Below are 9,364 nucleotides of genomic sequence, written 5' to 3' on the forward strand. Positions count from 1 at the left end.
AAATTTAGTTACAAGATTTATATCTTCATTTCTAAGAATTCCCAAAGACTCATTTAATATTAACTTCAGAAGCACTTTACAGCCAGTCAACAGTTTCTTAATATCCTTTTGAAGATGAAGAAGGGTACTGTTTCATTATTGCCTGGTAGAATAGACCTATTAAAATATACTCTGTTTAGAATGGAAAGTTTATCTTATTTTAAAAAAGACAATATTTATTCATCAGTAGAAGAAACATTTATAAAGCAAGCTAAAATGTGAATATAGTGTCAGAAGAACTTGATTCTACCCTGGATTCGATTAGTAAATTGTTCATTTGGTAATCAGCATATTTAAGTCTATAAAACAAAGACACTGAATAAAAAAATAAAGAATATATGGAGGTTTCCTACAGGTATAAATTGCATCTTTCTGTCATTATCTAAATACAGTAGCATGAAAAGTATACAAACACATAGGGAGCGGTGACAGATTTTCTTGACTGAGCTTAGTGATGTTCCTCAGAACATTCTTTGACTAGCAACTTGAAAGGTCATAAAATATCCCAAAGTATCTTCTGAATGTATTTTGTCCCATGTTTTCATTAACTTACATATTCAAAATTTACTACATAATTTTTGGTGTTCAAATTTTTGAAATGGGGCAATCCATGTAAAATCTACAGGCTAAATTATTGTCTTTATTTCAGTTAAACATATAATTCTACTTTTCTAACCATATCGCAAATTGATAACTGCTATATCAACAATCTTGGGCTCTTTGGTGATAAGTTATATTGATGTCATAAACCCAATCCTGAATCCAACAGATACTATTTTTCATCATTACAACATATAGAAAATATTATAGTCCAGTGAATAATCAAATATTTTGGTTAAAGTCCTCTACCTATGCAAGAAAATATAAATTAATAATTCAAAATAATAATTATAAAATAATTAATCATTAATAATAAAATAATAAATATAAAATAATAAATAATAATTCAAAATATCTTCTATCAGTGGCTTTATAATTTTTGATAGTTAATAATATGACTTCTATTCCTATTCAATTTAAGGCTTATTAGGTCAATTATCTTCACCTTTTTTTAAAATTCCATTGGGTGTTTTCCAGAAACAGAACTGATACCACAAACAGATTTCTTATCATCTATTAAATAATTCTTCAGAAGATAGCAACTACTAGTCACTGTGAAGCCTGGGAGATTTGAATAGCATGGTAACTGAAAGTCAGTCGTCATATTCCATTATTTGTCCTTGACGGTAACTATGGCTCTGTTTCGAATAAAAGTCCTACACAAGAATTTCATTTTTGGTGCCTGGGTGGCTTAATAGGTTAAGCTGCTGCCTTCAGCTCAGGTCATGATCTCTGGGTCTTGGGATCCAACACTGCATCAGCCTCTCTGCTCAGCAGGGAGACTGTTTCTCCCCCTTCTGCATCTCCCATCCCACCACGCCCCATTTATGTTTTCTCTCTTGAAAACAAAGAAATAAAATCTTGAAAAAAAAAAGAATTTAATTTTCTATGAAGCATTTATTAATATTGATAGGATACTCACTAATATAAAATTAAAATCTGTGAAAACATTTTCTGAAATCATTTTCTGATATGATATAATTGTACAGATATCTGTTAAGTAAATGTCACTGGTTTGCAGTTGGTTTGCCTTGGATCTAATCAGTTGGATATTTGAAGTGTTGTAAGAATGCATATCTTTGCATTTTATTTTCATTCCAAATTACTTTTTTCATACAAATGTATTTTTTTAATGTCCTTCAAGTAAGACCTAAATTTGTATGGAAAGAAAGAGAGACTATAAGAATTCATTCAGTTACTTATTTAAATCAAAGACCCTCCCCCCAACCTAGTCCCCATCCAGAAAAACAGTACACATTGCAGGCATTTTTATTATAATCTTTTTAACAGAAAGCTTTTCTTTTTCTTTGACTCAGAAAAACAGTGTTCTTTTTGCTTTATGTGAATTTATTTAAACTGAAGAATGATCTATGCTTAAGATGTCTAGTGTATTATACTAATGTCCATAAAATAATTAAGCAGTATAAATTTTAATAGTTTAAAATTACCCTGGCTTTACATTACAGGTTTAAAAGTTTTTATTTTTAGTTTAGAAAAAAACTACCAACAAATTTAGAAATGTTTGAAAAAATCCTCAAGTCTACAAAATTGTGGACAGTTGTTTAATGCATATAATACTGATGGGTTTACAAAGCAGAGGTCTTAAATCAGTATTCAAGCAGTAGTATAATATTCTATCATAAATATTTATTGGTAATTTAAAAAGAGTTAAATTGTACTTAGTGCTAGATTTTAGATTATTATACAGGTGTTCTTTACTTAAACTCAGTTGGGAGTCTCAGAAGGTATAATTCACAAAACCACCCTATGATAGATTTGTAAAAACTGAAACAAAAAATGAAGACCAAATTTTGATCAGAAAAAAATTTTTGAAGTAAAACTTTACCTTTACACTGTGTCAGAAATAAAGCTTCTAAAATAGACCTTGATTATTCTTTAATCACATCAGCAATGTAGAGACTCTGTGTTTAAAGCCAAGGAATGCCTTGTACTTCTCCAGGCAAAGAACAAATTGAACTCTGCATCAGGTCTCTAACAGATGGATGAGGGCTATCATACATTATGCCAGAATCAATGCCATTTGGCTCTGTCACTTTCCAGGCAATAAATATAGATTTTTTTTGCAAGTGATGTTTTATCTAGATATTTATTCTTTCAGTTTTAAGTGGATACCATCCTATTAAATATTTATTTTACAACTTACAAAATAGGTTGTTTGAAAGAACTAAAAAAAAAAAAACAAAAAACACGTGGCCTTCAGTGACAATATATTCACATTATATTATATTGCACTCAGAAATAATACAGTCTTGCTTAAGTTTCATCAGGGATTCAACCTAGATTGCTGCAGTAAAGACTCATAAGAAACTATCTGTATAATGACATCTGGAAACGCTCCAGATGAAATCTTTTCTAATACACAATCCATCTGCTACTTGCCTGAAGGGAAATCTTCAAAAAGAACCAGAATATCACTCAAATGTTCTCTCAAGTGACACCCAGTGGGGTCTGCAAACTCATTTGCTCTATCTCTGCTTCAGTGAATCTTATATTCAAGTCAGGATCTATTGACATGAAGTTACTTTTTCTTTCTTTCAGCGAGATGTTCTATTTACACTATTTTAGCCTATAACCCCATCTACTTGTCTTTAAAGTTTTAGCTTCTATTTTTTATTAGATGATAATAAATTATTCCTTTGTAGTAAATACACAGGGAGAAATGTTTGCTCTAAGAAAAAGGGAGAGTTTCTCCAGCATTTTTTAAACTTTCATTTCATACTGTGATTGTTTTAAAATGATGAAATAGGTAACAGAGAGCTCCTCCCACCATGCTCTTCCTCTTTCCCTACCACCTAACTGAATTATTACAAAGATGGGATGTGATGGTACTAGGAAATGCTGTTTCCTTTTGCTCTTTCCCAAAGTCATGAGATCTATCACATGATTTTTAACCGACTTACACTTAAGTTCATCTAATTGTCAGTTGCCTAAACTTATATAATTTGGAATCTTAAATCTAAAAATCTTATATCACAAACACTGCTCAAAAACAGAGCGAAAAGTCACACCATTTAGACTTTTGACAATCACAAATTGCATATCAAATTTATACAAAACCACTGTCACCATATTTAAGGTCATAAATATGGATGATACATTTCCCTTAATAATAAGATTCTTACAGGTGACTCATAAGCCAAGTATTTTCTAAACTCCTTATGTGGATTATCTCTTTAATAATATAAAGCAATTTGAGGCAGTGCTGTTTTTCTCAATCTACGTATAATGAAATGGAAGCACTAGGGTTTTACAATCTGCCTAAATACATATCCATATAACCAATAGATTGTAGAATTGAAATCCAATCTGAAAAGTGGGTTAAATGTCATGGAAAACATCCCCTAGGATTACAAAATTCCATCTCAAAACTTTTGATATTAATGTGAATTAATGAAACAAATAATTATTTTCTGAGACTGAAAAAGATTTTATAAAGCATATAATTGCTCGGCTCAGATGTTGGAATGTCCTCAATAATTGCTTTACATTTCAATGTTTTTATTTCTCTAAAGATCATATTCATATAGTACTTCTATTTTATCTATATCCACTTCCTTTTTATGTTTATATGTGAATATCATTTTAATTTGATGTTACTCAATCTTTACTTTTCTCACCAGGATCTGTTCCAGAGACAGAACACTGCAGTCTCTGCTTTGCAACACCTGCCTTTGAAATAATTAATTTCTGTGATGACAAAGAGCACTTATATGCCTAGGAAGAAAATGTCAAGATTCTCTTTCATTGTCAAAAGTGTCTGAAATTGTTGAATTTCAGTCTAGGATCTTGACTTAATATGAGTGTGTTTCCTAAGATACTCTCATCGTATTTCTGGCCTTACCGTAGCACTGTAGGCTTGCTGCGTGGTCTTCTGCTCCATTAACCACATAAGTAAGCAGCTGCCAGTGATGCTGCGTTTGACGCTCATAAGGACAAGAAGCTGGGGAGGAAGTTGTGCCATTTTCCTGCATAAGAAAGAAAATAGCTATGGAGTAGTAAAATAATTATGTGGGAACTAAGACTACCTTGAAAGATTATACTTGACTGACAGTACTAAAAAGGTAGCAATAAATTCTTTTTGGTCAATAAGCTAAGTCCTACCTTGAATTAAAGAGATAAAATTTTTTTAACCATGATTTTGTACACACACACACACATACACACACACTCCTTATAAAGAGTGCAATTACTTCATATTACGAGTGATGTTATATACCTGAAGCTAATAAAACATCATGTGTCAATTATACTTCAATAAAAAGAGTGAAATTACTTCATATTATAAGGGATAAAATGTAACAGATTTCTGAATACATCAGGTGGGTATTACTGAAGGAGATAATATAGGTGACCAATTCTAAGACTCAGAAATCTCTGTCCAAAAGAGAAAAAAAAGTAGATTAAATATGTCTAGGTGCTTTAAACTTGCTCTGTAACTGTCTTTTTAAAGATTTGGATTCTGTCATTTTATAATTTAGGGTAATTTGCAATCCAGGTAACAAGGGTGAGCTTTGTTTATTCCAATGGTGATAGAGATTCTAACCTAAGTTATTTATTCTGAGGAGAAACATATATCTTTCTAGCCATTCTTAAGTAAATGTTTCAACTTTTAATGTCAACTAAAGTGGCATCTTCTAATTAGCTTACAATAAGACAACATAGAGTTAGATTTTATAGGATAATTTTTTTCTTTGGATGCTCTTCTTAATTCATTCATTGTTTCCCATGTTTTCAAATGACCATTTATGAGGTTTTTATTACAGTTCTTGTTCTTAAAAACCTCTCTGAAAGGCAGTAGAAAACTCTGATTTTAAACATTATTACTTCTAAAAGTGTGTGTGTGTGTGTGTGTGTGTGTGTGTACAGGGGAGGCTGGGTTAGAAGCAATGATCTTCCTTAATTTGTTGTAAAGAACATTTCAGCTATTCATATCTCTACAAGGTATATCAGTGAGTTCAAATTTAAGATTGTAATATGTAGACACACACACACACAAGTGCTGGAACAAATATGGAAATTTTGACATTTTTTTTTCTTTGTCTTCAAATCCACAGTTTAATCATTGATAGATGGGACACTTCTTTTTAAATTTACCTATATGTGATGTCAGACAGCTTTCTAGGTTTATATCAAAAATCAAAAGTTTTCAAGGGACACATTGAAAATACAGCATTAATGAGATGTGGAGGCCACTAAAAAAGTAACAAGAAAAAAGAAAGAAAGGTTTTAATAGTAAATGTGCATTCCTATAATTACTCAGAAAATAAGTAGGTTCTCCAGAAAAACCTGAAAAATATCTTCACTGGTCACACCAGCTTTATTTCTGGTGGTCTCTTTAATGTTAACACTGCTTTAAACTGAAGCTTATCTAGAGAATTATGTAAGATTTGGGAAAAATGTTAAATAATCTAGAAAAGCATTCAAACCTGAATATCAAGAGGAAGATAAAAGACTTGGAAAGTGTACTGAAGAATCTGAACCTTTAATAACAATAGCAAAAAAAAAAATAGCAGGCACATGACATTAGGGAGGCAGATTTCAGAAGACTAATAATTAAAACTATTCAAATAGGCTACATTGTAGGAACAAAGTATCTTAAATTGTAATTCTTTACAGTTTCAATGTCTTTTACACTAACCATTTCACTGCACTCTTAAAACTTTATTGAAAAAATACAAAGCATTTTTTTTTTTTACTATTTCTCAGATTAGAAAATGAGGACAAGAAAGTTCAGAGAAGCCATTACAGACTACAGATGATATATTTCATGAAGGGCTAATATTCAAAGTGTATAAAGAACTCATACCAACTCAACTCAACACCAGATAAGCAATACAATTAAAAAATGGGCAGAGGAGCTAACTAGACGTTTTTCCAGGGAAGTCAAACAGTTGACCAACAAATGCATGGAAAGTTCCTCAACCTCACTAATCATCAAGGAAATGCAAATCAAAACTATAGTGAGATATCAACTCACACTTGTCAGAATGGCTATAACCTATGGGCAAGAAATAGCAAGTATTAGTAGTGATGTGGAGAAATGGAACCCTTGTGCACTGTTGGTAAGAATCTAAATTGGTGCTGCCACTATGGAAAACATTATGGAAATTCCTGAAAAAAAAAATTTATTTATTTTTTTCTGAAAAAAATTTTTAACCTGCAGTGCAATATTGGTTTCTGGAGTAGAATTCAGTGATTCATTACTTACATACAACACTCAGTGCTCACTGCAAGCCCCTTTTAAGAAAGGGGCTCATCCATCTAACCCATCTCCCACTTACTTCCCTCCATTAACCCTCACTTTGTTCTCTACCATTAACTGTCACTTATGACTTATTTCCCTCTCTTCTTTTCTTCTTCCTCCTTCCCATATGTTAACTTGCTTTCGTTCTTAAATTTTACGTGTGGATGAGATAGTATGGTATTTATCTTTCTTTGACTTATTTCACTTAGCTTATTACACTGTAGCTCCACCCATATTGTTGCAAATGGCAAGATTTCATTTTTTTGATGGCTGAATATTATTCAATTCTCTTCCCCCATACACATATAATGCACACACATTTATACACTTTATTTATGTATGCGTGTGTGTGTGTGTGTGTGTGTATGACATACATATCACATCTTCTTTATCCATTCATCAGTCGATGGACATTTGGGCTCTCTCCATAGTTTAACTGTTGTTCATAATGCTGCTGTAAACATCAAGGTGAATGTACTGCTTTGAATATGTATTTGTGTATCCTTTGAATAAACACCTAGTGTGCAATTGCTGAACCATAGGGTAGTTCTATTTTTAACTTTTCGAGAAGTTTCCTGAAAAACATTGAAAGTAGAACTACCATATGATCCAGCAATTTCACTTTTGGGTATTTGTTCATAGAAAATGAAAACACTTATTCCAAAAAAGATATGCACTCTTATGTCCATTGCAGTGTTATTGACGATAGTCAGTGTATGAAAGCAGTGTGTAAGTGTCCATCGGTAGATGAATGGACAAAGCAATTGTGTCATGTGTACATAATGGAATAGTACTTGGTCATAAAAAATAAATCTTTGCAATTTTTTGGCAAAATGGATGGACCTAGAGGGTATTATGTTATGTTATAAAAGTCAGAGAAAGACAAATACCAAATGATTTTATTTATATGTGGAATTTTAGAAACAAACTAAATGAACATACAAAACAGAAACAGACTCATAAATGCAGATAACAAACTGGGAATTCTGAGAGGGGAGGGATGTGGAGCAGTAGGTAACATAGGTGAAGGAGATTAAGGGGAACAAACTACCAGTTATAAAATAAATAATTCACAGAGATGCAAAATACCACATAGGAAATACAGTTGATAATAACATAACAGTGACAGATGATAACTAGACTTATGGTGAAATTTTTGTAGGAAATAAAAGGTAAATTTTGCTATGTTCCTACAATATAACACTACACAGTAGTGAGAATTAAATGGACTAATACTACATGTAACAATATGGCTAAATCTTACAAAAATAAGTTGAACAAAGGAGGCAAACACAAAAGAGTACACACTGTGTGATTCTCTTTATATACATTAAAAAAAACAGGCAAAACTAATTTGTGCTACTAGGACGGGGAAAAGCAGTTACTCTTGAGAGGTTTAGTGACTGGGAAGGAGCACAAGGCTAGGTTTGAGAATGCTGGTAATGTTCTGTTTCTTGATCTGGGAGTTGTTTAGATAAATATGTTCCTTTTTTGAACACTCATTAAGATGTATGCTTTTCATTGCACATTTTTCTGTATGTATATTGTACATCAATTTGGGTCTCTTAAAGGTAGCATTCATTCAAAAAAATAAAAACAAAACAAGTGAACAAAGTCACTCCAGGCTCTGAAATCTCAAATTTCAAATACTGATTTTATTATTCTAATCCATGTTTTCTATTCACTACAATACAGTGGTTTTGAGTGGGTACAATAGCTCATACAATATGGCATAGTTTTGTAAGAGCCCATAACTGTACCCAAGAGGCAACAGAGTGGATTGAATGAGAACACAGACTATGGAGTTAGATGGTTGTCAGTACAAATTTCAGCTTTAGCAGTTACTGGTATCATTCTCATTTGTAAAATGGTGTAATAAATTTGCATGCCTTAAAAGATTGTTTGTGAAAATTTAGCAAGTTAAGGTATGGGAATTGCTTTAGAGTGTATAAGAACTCTGTATTAGTTACAACAATCATCATCTTGTGAGATGGGAGGTTCTAGATTCTGGATACTTGTTAGTTTCCTTATATAGCATCCAAATTGTTACTATGGAAGACAAATTTACCTACTATAGTAGGTAATTCGATAATAATAATTCTAGAAATATAGGAATTTAGAGAGAAGGTAGTAAACTTGAAAATGGTGAGCACTCGAGTTCTCCTTTTGCTCTGATATTCTATGTACAGTATTGTATTGTAGGTGTGAAATAGAAGTTATCTCCCATACTAGATGTGCCTCAATTTTTCTCTTTTCCCTTATAATCCAATCGCAAAGATTTCCACAATAGGTCTGAAGTGGAAGAAATTGTGGGGGAATGGCAGGGTGTGAGGGGAGCTGAAATGTATGCTTTGGAATTCTAGCACACTTTTACAGAAAGCATTTTCCTGAAATGTTCAGTAATATTTTTAATATATTCAGACTTGTGGTCTACTAAGGTAATGAAAATAAACTCATTTG

Source organism: Enhydra lutris, unplaced genomic scaffold, assembly GCF_002288905.1.
Source record: "Enhydra lutris kenyoni isolate GAN:26980312 unplaced genomic scaffold, ASM228890v2 scaffoldscaffold3, whole genome shotgun sequence".
Lineage (NCBI taxonomy): Eukaryota > Metazoa > Chordata > Mammalia > Carnivora > Mustelidae > Enhydra > Enhydra lutris.